Genomic DNA, 15,546 nt, shown 5'->3' with positions numbered 1-15,546 from the left:
TTAATATAATGCACCTGCTCTTTCTTTTGTCCTGTTACGACAATTTATCCAGTTGAGAATTCTTACCACCAGACATGAACTGAATTCCTGTGTTCTTCTGGCTTGACCGTCCCTGCAGAAAGTGCCCTGCTGAGGAATTGTCTATCTCCTTGGCTACCATAGCCTACGTTTGCTATTTTTAGTATACTTTGTAAGAAAACAGAAGTTTTGTGAGTTGATGCAATCATGCTCTCTGTCTGTCTGTCTCCCACAGTAATTCTTAGACCTGATGGTCAACTTCAAACACATTGCTGGAGGAATAGTGGCCTTGAAGATACTAATATCCGTGAAAATAGTTGTCTTGTATAACAGAAACAGCCAAAATAGTGTGTCTGGTGAGGAAAAATTTTTTACATCTGTCCATACTGTTATTCATAAGTTCTATTGCTCTCTGAAGTAACTCTTCTGAGAACTAACTTGTTCTGTTTATTTATTAATTCCTTATCCAACTGCAGTGCAATTCTAGAACTATTTAATTGTCACATGTTATTCAGAGTTTTATTTGAAAATTTCATCATGGGATTAATTCTGTTCAAGTGGAAGGGATCTCTGTTCCTTAAAAAATGATGTTGTTTTAGAAAGTATGAATTCACTTTAAACTGACATTGCAACATTGAGCACTTAATTTTTTATTCACGTTTAGAGAGAAGAGTTTTAGGTAGATAATTGTGGGTTACTTCTTTTCTGAATTTCAGCTCCTATTGGCCAAAGGAATAATATAATCTGTGAAAGTAGATTAGTTTTTTTTTTTTTTTTTTTAATTTAAAGTTTTTTTTTCCAGGCTTTGTAGAAGATATACATATATATACATATATACAGGATATATATCATATATGATATATGTATGATATATATATCATATACACGGGAGAGAGACTATGTATGAAATTTTGTGAAAGTTTTGCATGTATTTGTATCTTGGTTCCATCTTGGTGGTGGTTTTGACATCCGGAAATTATTTCCATGTTTTTAATGGAAGATTATTTATCTTTTTTTCATTTTATCCACCTTTGTAAGAAAATTCCTTGTGGTAGAAATTCATTTCCTTGGCATTGCATTCTATTCCCAGTATCCATACTTTGGCTATTTACCTTCCAGTTTCAGCAGCAGAGAAGGCGTGGGACAGACTACAAACTTCTACACAAAAGTAGCACTAAATAACATTTAAATAATTTCAGTTCAGAACTCAATCTATCCAATGCAGTGATGAAACGTAAGTCCTGGGGAAACAAATAATGTGGGACATAATAATGAAGAATTCAGGAAAGGTCATGCAGTGGAGGTTGAAATAATACCATATGAACTGCTTTACTTGAGGCATGTTCTGTTTTTTAAATGCTTTGCTTGCTTTTGCAATCTCAGCATTCTTTAATGTAGAAGATTAAACAAAAGTTTCCTTTTTTAAAAATAATCATAACAGTAGTTCCATTACACAGATTTACAGACTTCATATTCATCACAGTGTTATGAAATTGAGTTCTATGCCTTAGACTTCACCCTTCCATCTAAGTAGATGCAGCAATATGATGCTTCCTATGTGGCACTTGAAGAACTACAAAAAAATGAGACAAACAGTGCAGGTAGACTTAATAATTATATCTTATGAATTATTTAATATATTTTAAATATAATATATGCACGTGTTACATTTCATTCAAAAAGACCCCTAAGCACTTTAAGCTGTGCATAAAAGAAAATTGCTTTTTTCCACTTGCTTAAATGCACCCTCTGCTGGGGTAAAACACAACAGCTGTGAAGTGCAATGTGATCTTGAAGCACAAGTGTTCAGGAATTCTGTTTTATGGCTCATCTGCAACACCACAAATAGCCAAATCTCTTAGACAAGTATGGAAAGGTATTTAGTATTAGTTGGTTCACAGTGGAAAGTGTCACCTGTATAATCTTGATTCAGTGCAGGCATTTCCATCTTACCACCCAATTATACTTGCATATTCATAGACTGAAGAGTTGCAATTCCTAGTAGTCTCATCCTTCAGAAATAACGTGTTTGGCAGCATGACGTTATTTATGTTAAAGGCTGTTGAAAATAACTTCAAGGAACTGCTTGACATTGTGTTTGTGTTGTTCCTGTGTTGTGGTTGAAACCATTTGGTTTCTTTTCAGGAAAACCACTCACATTGTGGATGTTCCTGCTTTAAAGAAACAGTAACAGAAGACAACTCAAGCTTATCTTGAGTTTCTTGTTGCTTCTGGGAGGTGTGTTAATCTTGCAGGTGTCTATGTTTGGGGACCAGAATTGGAGGCTTGTTTAGAGATAGGAAGTACTATTGTGTGTTCTTTCCAATAATTTACTGTCAGAAGCCTTACAGAAGCCTTGGAGGTAGTATAAAAGAATTGAAAAGCAGAGGCTTTTCGTTTTTCCTGTAAAACAGGAGTCCAGGAAAGAGAAAGGTTGGCAGTAGTTATCCCTTCAACAGCGATAGGTTTTGCAAAACATGGGTAAGTTCAGTGGAAAAAAAAAGTCTTAAAGTGTGGAAGGAATGTTCTGCCCTAGGATGAGTGACTTTGAAATTAAGCTCCCCCCCCCCCCCCCCCCCAGGCACACACACACACACACACACACACACACACACACACACACACAGTCAGACAGAACTTTTGCTTTATTTCAGTCTTTTTTCTTCTGTCAGGTTTCCACCAGTAGGTACCATCCCAACCATTATGTCCTACTAAAGGCCATGTGTTACTTAATCATAATACTTTATCTGAAAGACGAGTGAAATAAAGAGACTTCGCAAGCAAATAGAATTTTTTACTGTACATTCTGTAACCATAAGGGGATTACTTGACCTCTTGTGTCTTTTGCACACATCAAACTCCATTCTGAAGCTGTCTTAAAGCTTGCAGTAGCTCATCCTCTAGGGATTTTCCTTTTGTCTGTCAGTCCACAGATAGGAAAACATGTCCAGTCATATTTTGTCATATGTAGAGCATCTCTTCCTTTTGATTGTGAATATTCCTATCAAATACAAAAACACTTTGTTGCACTGAATCTGCGACTGGCACTTACGTGTTTTTTTCTGATTAACAATTTGGCATCTTAATTAGGGTTGATTTGGGAATTCATTGAACTCAATTAAGTCTTTCCTAAACTAACACTTGTTTTCAACCAAAAAACCATAGAGCTCTCTGTAAAAGAGTGTTTTTTGAAGGCTTAGATGTGTACATTGCTTTGCAGCCCCAGCTATAGAGACAGGCATGGGCATGTGCACGCTGCTCTGGCTCAGGCCTAGTTTCAGCCATGTCTGCTTACAAAACATCCAGCTGTTCCTTCTGCTTAATGTGAGTGACAAGTGCTGAGTAAACTCCCATTCCCTGGCTGTATCAGTGCTGTTATCACAGCAGATCTCGCTTCTTAATGCAACCTGTGGCTCAGAGATGATGGCATATGGTGCTGCAGCTATCAGCAAACCTGCTTTTAAACTACCACCTATGGCTTATCTTTCTTTTTCTGACGGTATATCTTATTTCCTGTGACATTTTTGTTTGCGTTGGGAGGTAAAGGTGAGTGACTGTACTTCTATATGAGAAAGCCTTCCACACTTGCTGTGGTTGTTCAAGTATGCCTTGAGAACTATGGTGATCTCTTAATTTTTTTTTCAGTCCCTTCTCAAATTAAGGACAGCATGTAACTCCATCCTTAGAACCTGGTCTAAACTATACTTCGTTTCTAAAATTTTCAAGACTATAAGGAATGTCTAATAATTTTCTTAAGAGATTCCACATGACATTGATTGCTTTATTTTCCTAATGAATTTAGTCCAGGTGAGTCCAGTGCTGGAGTAATTATTAGTAATTTGGGAATTTGCTTGTAGATTTTGTGGCTTATTCAAACAGGTGAGTGCTATAGTTGGGTAAACAGCATCTCTCTGGGTTAGCTATCTGACTGCCAGGCAGTGCATTCATTATTTAAAGGTCTCAGTAGTTACAAAAATAATTAAATAGAATAAATTAATGAATAAAAAAATAAAAATTAATTATAGTTTTGTTGTGAAGTGCCCTTGGTCTTCATCTCGGTATATAGTTACAAAGTCAAAATACACAGAATTGTAACTGCAGTTTGGAAGTGGGGAAAAATAGAAAGTAATATGGACAGTAAAAGTGCAGTGTACGTTGAAATATTTCTCAAGCTTCTTCCAAACTGGAATAATCTGAAGGAAAATTATGTGGGATGAGGTGTCTCCTGTGCATTTGTAGGTTGATACATAAGAACGCTTGTGGTCCTTCATTTACGTTAGCAGTGCTGACTCTAATTTTGTATCTTTTTCGTTAACAATGTGCGATTTTCAGAGCTTCCCCATGAAATATTTGGTGTTCATTCTTCTGTTTTGACCTCTATCTAGAACACTGCGTTTCTGAGACTGAGAAATAAGAATACAGATAAATATAGTGTTTGTCTTTTTGCTGGGAAGGTATGCGACCTGTTCTTTGGTTCAAAATTGCAAAAATATAGAGGATAATTGTTTCTTGGAGCACTCTCCCCTCCTTATGTTGAATGCATTCATCTGCAGTATAGTCTCAGTCTTGAGCAACTGTTTTGGGCATGAGGGGAAATGTTTTGGAATAAGGAATGCCCAGAGTCCTTTTTACTAGCTGCTCATGGGGTGACTGGGCTCTGAAAGCAAACTCAACTCCCTTGTCCACATTTCATAAATGCTTTGGCTGGTCAACCAGCAGTGCCTCACCAGATCATAATTCCTCTTGCTTAGGGCTTCATGTATTTAGAAAAAGTTTAGGATCTTACCTGATATACAGCCTTCTGTATAGCTTTGTGAGTATCTAGACAGTATTTTTGTAAGGTCAGGTTGTTAATGCTTATCAGCTAGTTCCACATGATAGAACTAGTAACCAATAAAGCAGAATAAAAAAGAAAACTATGTAGTAAGAGCAGATTGTTTCTGTACATCTCATGATGACAGGAAGCTTTCACTAATTATTTGTTCCATACTTAGAGGGACCAAGTCTAAACTCCTGACATATAAAAATATATATATTTATCACTCTCTAAGGTGGTAATTACCATCAGTAATAAAAAAGCTTGAAAAATCCCTGATTAAGTAACTTGTTTTACCATGCAAAGATTTGCGTATCAATTTTTCTGATTAAATTCTGGTCAAACTAGTTTTCTAACCAGCAGGTGGAAGTGCAAGGTAGGGAGCCAGGGTGGTATTGTGGCTGGCAGTCATGAAAACATCTAGCCTTTAAGAATAAAAAACAATATCTCTTTCTTTGTTCTTTGAAAACAGGTTTTCTGCTTTCTGGGTTCCAAACAAAAGAATTAAACTTCCCTATGCTGGCTATACAGATCAGTATTGATGCAGTGCACAAGTGACCTGCCTTGCAGCTTGGTAAATGCAAATTGCTTTGAGCAATTTGGAAAATAGTACTCTTAAGTAGTACACATTAAATTTAAGTAAGAACATAATCTGTTTTTTTTTTGTTGTTGTTTTTTTTTGTTTTTTTTTCCACCTTTCTTTACTGCTGCATTTTTCTTATATTTAACATTTCTGGTATGAATCCTGTTCTGTGAAGATTCTTGTTGTTGAAGGGATTTGTTTTGTTACCTTTCACCAAAAGCAGATATGCTCACCAGCTGTAGGGCTGGCTCGTATGTGGAGTTACAGATAGATGGAATATGACTTGTATAAAATCCCTTTGTGTTTGTTTCAAACTCAAAATGCACTTGAGCATAACTCAAATATTTGAATTGCATGGATACACCAGCAATTTTTGAGTCCCACATAAAGAAATCTAAATATTTCAGAAATGCCTGCACATGCCCATATGCTTACAAATAAAAATATAATAGGAATGGTTTGCCTGAGGAGCAGTGCTCTGTTCAACCGTGTGAGGGGTTTTAATCATCCCAAATTTTAGTCAGCGTTCACACTATAGAAACTCTGAAATGTCACAGGCAAAATCTGGCTTCTCTGCTCACTTTTAAAAGTTAAATTTCAGGCATTTGCTTCATCAACATTCACTCTGAGGGTTTCAGTTTGCGCAAAGAAGGCTCTTTAAAAAAAAAAAGAAAAGACTATGAAGTAGTTTGAGATTTGGCAGCTGTGAGTTGTGCAGTAAAGTTAGATTTCAGATTTAATAGATTAGTTGCATTTCTAGATTCCAAGCAGTTGTCAAATGGTTGCCTTGATCTCTGGAAGAGGCAAGGAATTAGTGGAAATACGTGCGTCTTTAGCATCGAGTCTGCATTTTCCAGCTTATTGTGACCACTGGGGAGAAAAAAGCCTTTATTTCAATATGAAATGAATACAAAAGAAAAACTGACCATGTGCCTGATTTCATTAAAAAATATCTTGTCTAGTAAATATAATACGAGTTGGATTTGGCTTTGATATTGTATGTCTGTGATGATTTCATGTATGAGGTTTTTTTCCAAGTAGCTTGCCTGGTACTAATTAAAACCAGGGAATTTAACTTCTCTGCTCTTTTGTGAAAATGAGCCTGTTTGGATTAATATCTTGCCTGTAAACTGAAAGGAATGTCACAAGATTGTTTTGGATAATTTGTGAACTCCAACTGCAAGGTGCTGGGTAATGTTTGTGCTATCACACACTTGTTTACCTTTGCAGATTTAGAAGGTGTTTTCAACACTCGATGCGTAATGATACCTAAATGATATTGTTACCAAATGGCATATGAGAAATTGTAATGCCACTGTGTGCTTTTCAAGGTATGCTCCTATTTTGTATAGTAGCAAGAGGCTCGCTCCTTGGAAATACAAGAAGTGAAGTAGCCTGAAAAGTATCACATGATGGCACTGTTTCCATTTCCACCTCCAATATTATGAAATAAAGCGATAATAACCTGGTATTAAAATGGTATGTAATGCCAATGTACTTTGTATAATTTATGTAAAAGAAAAATCTAACCGCTGTGGTTATTAATATAGGTATTAAAATGGATGTATAGATTTCTCAGAAAAGTGTTTTGTAAAACTTTACATATTTATAATATTCCTTATTTTGATTGTAAAGCGAGAATTCAGCACAATATGTGATGTTTATGAATGCTGAACTGTACAGATTCAGCATTCACAGTTTAATGTTGTATTCGGGGGAAAAAAAATGTGTTAATTGTTGTGTAAATTAGATGTTTTATTTTTTGTTTTGATTTTATTGTGGAAAGAAGGCTAATGGCTGTCCTTTTTGTATTTAATATAAAGCCTTTTTGTGGTAAATTAGATCATTAATACAGACACATTTTTAAAAAATGCAAATTAGCTTTCCATGAGCAGAAAAGAGCTTAAAGTGTAGTAAGGTCAGAGGCAGGATCAGGCATATTTATAAAATGAATTATATTCAAGTAGGAATATGAGGGGAAATATGAATGTAAAAAAACCCAGTGATTTATAGTAGGTAGATGTTAGATGTATTATTTCATTTCTAGATATGGATATACCGACTGAATATCTGTAAATGTGCATATTCTTTTTAGTAAAGTTAATAATAATTAATATTTTTATTTGTAGAAGCACAGATTTTCATTTTTAGGGAAAGAAATTGCTGCTTAAAAAAAAAATCACGGGTGCGATTCTGCTGTGCCGCAGTTTATGTTAGAGTAAGGTAAATATTCATCATCATTCTGTCATATGAAAATTGGACTATTTTATACATTTTGCTATTAGGTGGATCAAAACCAAAACCCTGCAAGAGGAATTAAGAAAAATACCCACTGGTGATACAGAGCTAATAGCTGGGTCTTGAAAATCTGCCAGATTGGGTGCTTGCACTCCAGGAATGTTCTTTGCCAGTATAAACTTCTGTTTTGAACAGTGAGATTCCTCTTTGTGGGGTGTTTTATTATTTTTGTTGTTGTTGTTGTTGTTGTTTTTGTTGCTTTTTTTTTTGTGTGTATGTGTGTGTGTGTGAAAGCAAGGGAAGCAGAAAATGCAAAAAAAAGCAAAAAGCAAAAAAAATGTGATGTAAAATTTCACTTCTGTCTAGCGAATTATCAAATGCAACTAAATAGGAAAAGGTAGAATAAATTCCTCTGAACTTCATCAGTGGATTGGTTTTAAATAATAACAAGAATGCTTTCCAAGAACCTTCAAAAGAATATATTATATAGTATATGTCATAACGTTTAATCGCTGAAGAAATTGGCTCCTGTTGCTAAAATTAGTAGTAGAAGCTCACTGTGCTCATCTATTAAAACGTTTTTAAAATCATGGGACATCTTTAATTTACTTATTCTAGCTAGTAAACAGTATTTCCGTCATTAAGATTGGCCATACTCAAGTCTTTCCTGGATATGCTGTCTAAAAGCAGTGCTTTACACAAGTGTTGCAGTATTAGTCTGCCCCTCTCTCAGCGTCTGATAGTCCTGGCTGTTACATGCAAGAGCAAGATAAAAAAAATTGTTACTGTTATTTGCAATGTTTTTGCAAAGTTTTTAAAAGATCTGGTGACATAGCTGGGCCCGTGCAATAGCTGACAGTATATAAGAAAAAGCGTTCATTACTCACAGCTGTCTATTCATTTCTGTGTCCCATTTGTTCATGTATGAGGTGAAGAATTTCAGAGTGCAGAAAGGAAAGACTTTTCTGCTTAGTGTATTTCACCATTCAAATTACTTGCAATTTCAAAATGCCAGTGTTACTTTTCAGGACAAATTTCATACAATGGTAATTCTGTGATTATTCATCCAGTTTAATTAATTCAATTAAGTAAGTCTGCTGTCAGGTGTTCTTTTAATAATTGAATCAACATGCAGATACATAATAAGCATAAAAGCATTTCTGTGGCTGCAGTAAATTTAGATCCAAAAGAATCTGCTATTCCACTACATTTGATATAGATTATTCTATAATATTTCAGTAATGGGTTGCACAAAGGCTGCCTTTTAATTCTTTGCTTTCTCAAATGTCTGTATATATAATGGTTTAAAACAGAAGGTGTTCGAAAGAGGGTGACCTTTTTCCATTACCATAGTTCCTGTCATTAATGCATTATAATTTTCTTTAGAAGTCTGGAAAAAATGTGTATATGTGCACTCTGTAGCAGGTATGAATCAAAGTGTGTTAGTGGAAGTTAAGAATTGTCTGTTATTACTTAAAAAAGAGAAAAAGATAAAAAGAAAAAAAACAACAGGAGAAGTAATCTTATTGTTATTTTTACTGTGGAAGTTTAAACAAACCTTACGCTTCATACAAAGCAGTTACAGACTTGAAAGTTTTGGCATCTGTAATCTGAACAGCAGTTGACTGACTCAGGTACTAAAAATAATGTGCCCCTTAACTAAATGTAAAACCAACAGAATGTTGTATTAGGCTGAACTGCACATAGAGGACAATAACGCATCTCCATTCCCTGTTATCTGCTGCCATAGCATTTATTTTAATAACGTGTATATTAAAGAACATGGTGAATGATTCACTTGGTGTACTCTCAATGGTGCTTGATGTCATAATTATTGTAAATATTAATTGCTGTGCTAAAAATGTAAGCAGGATGACTTTGTATTAGATGAAAAATGAAAATAGTCTGTGTACGGGTAAATAGATAATCATACAAAAGTAATTGGGGTTTTAAAACCCCAATCTATTCTGCCAGCATGAGCTCGTTTGCATGTTAATCACAAGAGTGATTTCCTACTTCACAAGGAAGTCCACACTCTTTCATAACCACTTTTAATTGCATTTAAAATGTTGCAGGGTTGGGATATTAGAAATGGAGGCGTATCAGTGTCAAATTAATAAAAAAATGTTTCTGAAAATCTTTATAGGCTACAGATTATAATATTATAGTCGTTTTTGTTAGAAAATACAAAATGTCTGTGAGGGATGTTAAGCGATAAAAACAGATTAATTTGTACAGCTGTTGTTTCTTCAGAAACGTGATAAATGGAAACCTAATTGTAAGTGGAAAATACAGGATGCATTTTTACCAGTAACTTGCTTTATAGATTGATGGGGCTTGATAGATTCTTTCATTAATATCCCATTTATCAATAAAATGGTATGTTAGTAGCAGTTAAAAATGTTTTTGTATTAAACCACAAGGCAGTCGGACAGTAGGAATTTGTTTGCTATATTTCTTTAAGAGATGCAGCATTTAAAATGCATTTTTGTTCAGAGAAATGCAGTTAATGATTTTAATGGAAAATAACATCTCTGCTCTCACATTTAGAAATTTACTGGTTATTTTGAAATTATTTACTAAATGCAGCAAATGCAGATCACAATTTATGTAATTTATATTTGCTGTATGCTGTCATGTGAAATTATGCTAGGAGGAATTGTGACGGACTCTGTGTATTTTATTCTTGTTGACAGTAAAAGCTGCCTTTAGGAATAGAGGCAGAAACAAGCATAGTGAAAATCTTGTTCACAGTGCTTTGCTCCCCTTTAAAGTTTGAAGCTACAGAGTAATAAACAGACAACATTTTAAGTGATTTTGTGATATTCACATAAGATTCAACAGAGCTTTCTCAGTAATCTGTAAAAGGCCAATGTCAAAGGAAAGACAAAGTGACTTGTTCTCTGAAGACCAGAATGAAGAAACGTAGCTCTCTAGTAAAATGGTGTAAGTTCACAATGGTTACAATGTGATCAGTCTCAAAGATACAAAAACTAATTTTTAGTTGAGCTGTTAAAAATTATATATTTAAGAAGATGAAAAGTTTGAGGATTAAAGAAAAATCACTCACAATTTTAAAGAGGGTATATTTGCTTTCATCACCAGGTGTTCTTTCTAATATAAATTACCAAGATGATGTTTCCATAACATAGCTTGAAGTGCTCTGGAGATTAAAACTACCAAAACAGACCTATTAAATTTTTCATAGGGAGGGTCCACCAGGGATAATAAGCCAATATTCCTTGTCCCATATTCCAGATGTTTTATGTAATTCTGCATCTTTCTAAACCTAAATCGTAGCTTTTCCAGAAAAAAATGTACTATGGAGACTGAGATGAAAGGCGAGAACTGTTGAAATGTTAATTTTACTGTCTGCTGTTGAGGTCTGTTACCTTTTTTGTATTTTTTTTTCTTACTCCCAGTAGCTCAGTTCTGTTTTATGAATGTTGTGGTATTTGAGTTGTTTGAAGTTTTGAAACTTGGAGCATGACTTTGACTTAGGAAAACACAATGCCACATGGTGTGTGACATGCTGATGGATAGTCTTTGTTCCATATGATTCATGCTTTTTCTAATTCCAGCTCGTTTCTTGATGATAAAAGTAAAACTTAAAGGTAAGGAGACTGTAACAATTGTGACACAGAATAATTAGAGATAAAATAATGCTCTTTAGTAATTTTCCAAGTAATAATTTAATGAGCAATAAATATTAAGCTTTTGTTGTTTTTTTTCCTACATAGACCGTGGACACTTAAAACAAATACTGGGGGTGTTGCACGGTTACAGAACATTTATTTGCATTGCTCTGAAACAGTTGATGCTTTAAAATAGAATACTACTGTGCTTCAAAAAGCAGTTGGCAAATGGGATGGACTAAATGCCTCAGGCTGGGTCTTCAGGCTCCTGCTCCTTTCCTCTTGTTCTCCAGTGATAGCTGACCAGTAGAAAAGCCCACAAAACGTTATGCTTACTACAGTTTGTAACAGCCTTAGGTCTGATCTAAATGATTTGATTGGCTTTTGATCCAACACAGGATACAGGTGAGGTAATCCTGGATAGTGATAGTACAAGGGGATGCAATTAATGCATTGTGAAGTGGAATTCCTTTGCCTCTCATAGTTCTGTGAACAGCTAGATACACCTGGTATCTGACTGGTCTGTGTTGTTTGTTGTTTTTTTTTTCCCCTCTGATCAACTGTTTTCAACATAGTGCATTGTTCCAAGACAATCATCTCTTACCACATCACTTTTTGTATTTTTTGTATTAATTAAGTTTCCTAAAACTTATATTCTTTATAATTTATTGCACTGCAGTTTCATACTTTCAGAGAGCACAGTATGACTTATATGCAGACTTGTGCTATTAATGGCTAATGCGCTGATATTATAAATACTTAATGAGTGCTTATCATTGCCTTACATTTGATGTTCCTGATTCTTTAGGAATACAATTATTATCTGCTTTCTCTCTCTCTCTTTTTATGAGATTTAGGTGCAAGTTGCCATGTTTTCCATAAGATGATCACATGTATTTGGAAAATGCCAAAAGTTTATAGGGGAGAAGCTTAAACTTTACCATTGATTTAATTTAACGTGACTTGATTTAACTTGCTTTCATTTGGAAAACAAAACTGAATTTTATGGAAAAAAACCCTCACAGAATTTAAACCTTCCAACTGGAAAGCTCCTATTCCAGTTCTTTTGACCTCTAACTCTTTACAAAAAATACAGAGGGAGAGATTTGTGATTATCCTCCTGAGTCTAAACTAAGAAACTAGGTAACCTCTGTGTGTGCTGCATGTGTTTTCGGGAAAGAAATTTTGTCCTTCTTCTACATCATAAAGAGGGAAAGAAGAAGTGAAAAACTATTTGATTTGTTTTTCACCTTTGGGATGAATACAATTAATTCCTAAGGAGATTTAGTCCTTTCTCATGGTGGCTACAGTGTCTGAAGGAATGCTGTATATAATGTCCATGAAACAGTGTGGAGAACTGTCATGTTCTAAAATGTATCCTGAACCTTTTAAAGGTGTACATGTTTGGGCCATGACTGTAAACCAAGTGTATTTAACAAGTTGTTGTAAAAACAAATTTTTAGCAGGACTTCAGGAATCTAAATTGTTCTTTTGGTTCTTTGACTTTAGAGAAGAAGATTTTGGGGAGAAATGGGCACAGCCTGGTGGGTTTTTTTTTGTTGTTTGTTTGTTTTTTGGTTGTTTTTTTTTTCTGTTTGTTGTTTCTGAGAATGCAACGTATTTTATTTTATTCCTGTTTGTATGGGCAATAGTAATGACATTACTGCTTTCCTTTTACACACTTGAGGTTTTTTTCCATGTGTTTTATTTTTTTATTTTGCCATAGCTTAAGTGCTAGGGCTGAAAAGTGGGGCAAAATATTCCTTTTATCTTTTAAACACTGATTGCAGTCATTTTTCCTAATCTGTTTCCATAGTTTGTTTCTACTTGTTTCCTAGAGGCAGTATGGTGTGATTGTTCTGCCACAGTTCATACTCGCTATTACAAATTTTGCACAGTTTTCAGGTCAAGTCTTTTAATATCTATTGTTAATAAAAGCAGCAGAGTTCTCCAGTATAGGCAGAAGTTTTATAAGTGTATGGCAGTGTAAGGGGGGGTATCTGGATGGAGTTGGATGTTTGATCTCCAAAGGTTTTCCATTGGGATGAATATCCTTCACTTTGCATGTAAGCCTTTTGAAACACTGTCTACACACTTGTTAAAAATATTATTTTATGTTAAACACTTCTGTACATTGGTGTGCTTTCCCCTCTCCTTTATGTTTTCTCATTCACAACCACAAATTCAAACTACTTAACAAGAAGTGTGCTTCTTCCAAGTAATCCTACAGGGCTCCGTGAGTGTCAGCTCCTATACTTAAGTTTATTGTAGTGAAGTTAGGGTAGAAACTAGGAAGGTGCTAGATAGCCCATGTCCTGAGAAGTTTCAGTGCATGGGTTGCAGATGAAGAAAGAAAAGGTAGGACATACAGGTGGATGGAGAATGGTGGGCCTGCATTTTCAGTGCTGGGGGCCATTTCCATGAGCAGGCTTTGGGCTTCACCAAGCTGTGAGAGGGACATTTGTCTGTGGTTGGATGGCCCAACACTGCTTGTCTTGCAGGGATGGACCTGGCTAAGTCTCTTTGGCTCTACCGTTTCTAACAAATCTAACAAGCCTGGGGTCTGTTCACCACCTCAGGAGTAAAATGACACAGTGTCTTCTGTCCTGATCTCTGCACAGCCCTTTCCCAGACAGGGAGGCTTCCACCATACTGCATATTGAAAGCAGTCCCTTTTTTTCCCTTTTTCCTTTGTTCGCTGAAATTTAAGGGAGCTGATCTTGCTGCTGCTGCTTCTGCAGCTTGTTCTGATCGTTTAGCCCTTGTCTGGGTTTCCCCTGTGTATTTCCTTCTTTTTCATGCTAAAGAACCCTGAAGGGGTCTCTCCTCTGTAATTCTCAGTTGGAAGGAAAGACCTGTAGGCTGCACTGCCTTGTTTGGGCTTCACTCGTGGTCTCCCCCTGCAAGAGCCCCTGCTTGGCATCACTGCTCCAGCTCCTGCTGCCTCCTCACCTCAGGAGCTGTGGCTGCATGCAGAAACACCTGAGGAAACTACAAATACTTCAGTATTTACTGAGTCCTGGCCTTGTTATTCTAACTAATGCAAACTCTTACTTCTATTAATTATTTTCATATACATTTGTATCTTGACATGATCTCGCGTCAGTGAAATGAGGATCATACATATTCATTTATTCTTTGAAACTATGGAAACAGTCTGGCTTTTAGATCTATTTGCCATGTTATTTAGTTTGCCCAGCGCAGATAATGTGTGTGTTGGTCAGGGCTTTGTTTTACTTAAGAAACGAGAATCGGTCTGTTGTAGACCACGTCCTCGTATCATAGAATCATAGAATAATCTCTTACAAAGGAGCCTGGTTGAAATGCATTTTGTTATGATTTATTTTTAATTCAGACACTTTCTCACTGGATTGAGCATTTAATGACTCGATCCCAATATTACATCTGTAATCAGCCCTAAATAGAGTAATTAAAGATCCATCGTAGTCTTGCTAGCCAGGCTGCAAATGGCTTAATGCTGGGAGCCTCAGCTGCTGCTGCCATCTACAGGTGGCGTAAAGGAAAATGAAGCAGGTTGAGTACTTCATGCATGTTGTAGAGCCCATCACATCACATGCCGCAGCTCAGAGGAGGAAACCAAAACAGGGATCCTACCCCGTAGGTAAAGAATTTTGATTTTGAACCATCCTCTTTATATCTGGGGCTAGATTTTTATTTTCATAGGTGCACACATATGTGTGCAATTGATCACTGCCTTGCTATGAATTTTGGTGTCGAACTTCAGTTGAAATAAAATCTCCTCAGTAGACGCAGTTTCATGTGTGAAAAAGTGTTGAATGCTGAGCTAAAGAAAAGTTTGGAAAAATGAAATTAGCTCATGGGTACTTTATTTATTTATTTTTTCACATACTTGCAAGCATTTTGCATGGCTCTGTTGTGTCCAAGATAGACTGAACTAGGTCGGTGCAACTTGTATTGTTACTCAGCAGCAGATGTATATGCTGGATATTGGTTGTTGCAAACAATTGAAATATTCACTCGTTGCTGTTTAGATCAACTATGTTTCTGAAGTTTGTGTTTCATTGTACTTAGAAACAGAAGAAAACTAAAGTGGGCATGCAGTAGGTCAGGAAGCTGTGTTTAAATCATATGACACAATGTGAAGACCTACAAGCCTCAGGCCAAAGTAAATGGAGTAGGAAGATGGAAATGAAGATTTGTAGAAACGTAATCACTAATTTCAGGAAATTACAATTTTGAGTTAATTGATGCTCTTAACTCCTCCTTTATGCAAA

General features: G+C 35.7%; 1 protein-coding gene across 10 annotated transcripts in view; it reads left to right on the top strand.

Annotated features, from left to right (window-relative positions):
* Window positions 1-15,546, top strand: part of FOXP2 (forkhead box P2) — a 408,488-nt gene that overhangs the window by 142,822 nt on the left and 250,120 nt on the right. Inside the window, exon 5 of one of the 10 annotated variants that reach the window (XM_048942607.1) lies at window positions 254-374. The exons of the other annotated variants lie outside the window; for them this stretch is intronic. The gene's annotated coding sequence lies outside the window, so the exon portion shown is untranslated. The remainder of the gene's footprint in view (window positions 1-253; window positions 375-15,546) is intronic. 10 annotated transcript variants of the gene reach the window in all.

The sequence above is a fragment of the Lagopus muta genome, chromosome 1 (genome assembly GCF_023343835.1).
Source record: "Lagopus muta isolate bLagMut1 chromosome 1, bLagMut1 primary, whole genome shotgun sequence".
Classification (NCBI taxonomy): Eukaryota; Metazoa; Chordata; class Aves; order Galliformes; family Phasianidae; genus Lagopus; species Lagopus muta.
Note: the sequence above shows the minus strand (reverse complement) of the source record. Positions and strands in the feature narration are given on the sequence as shown.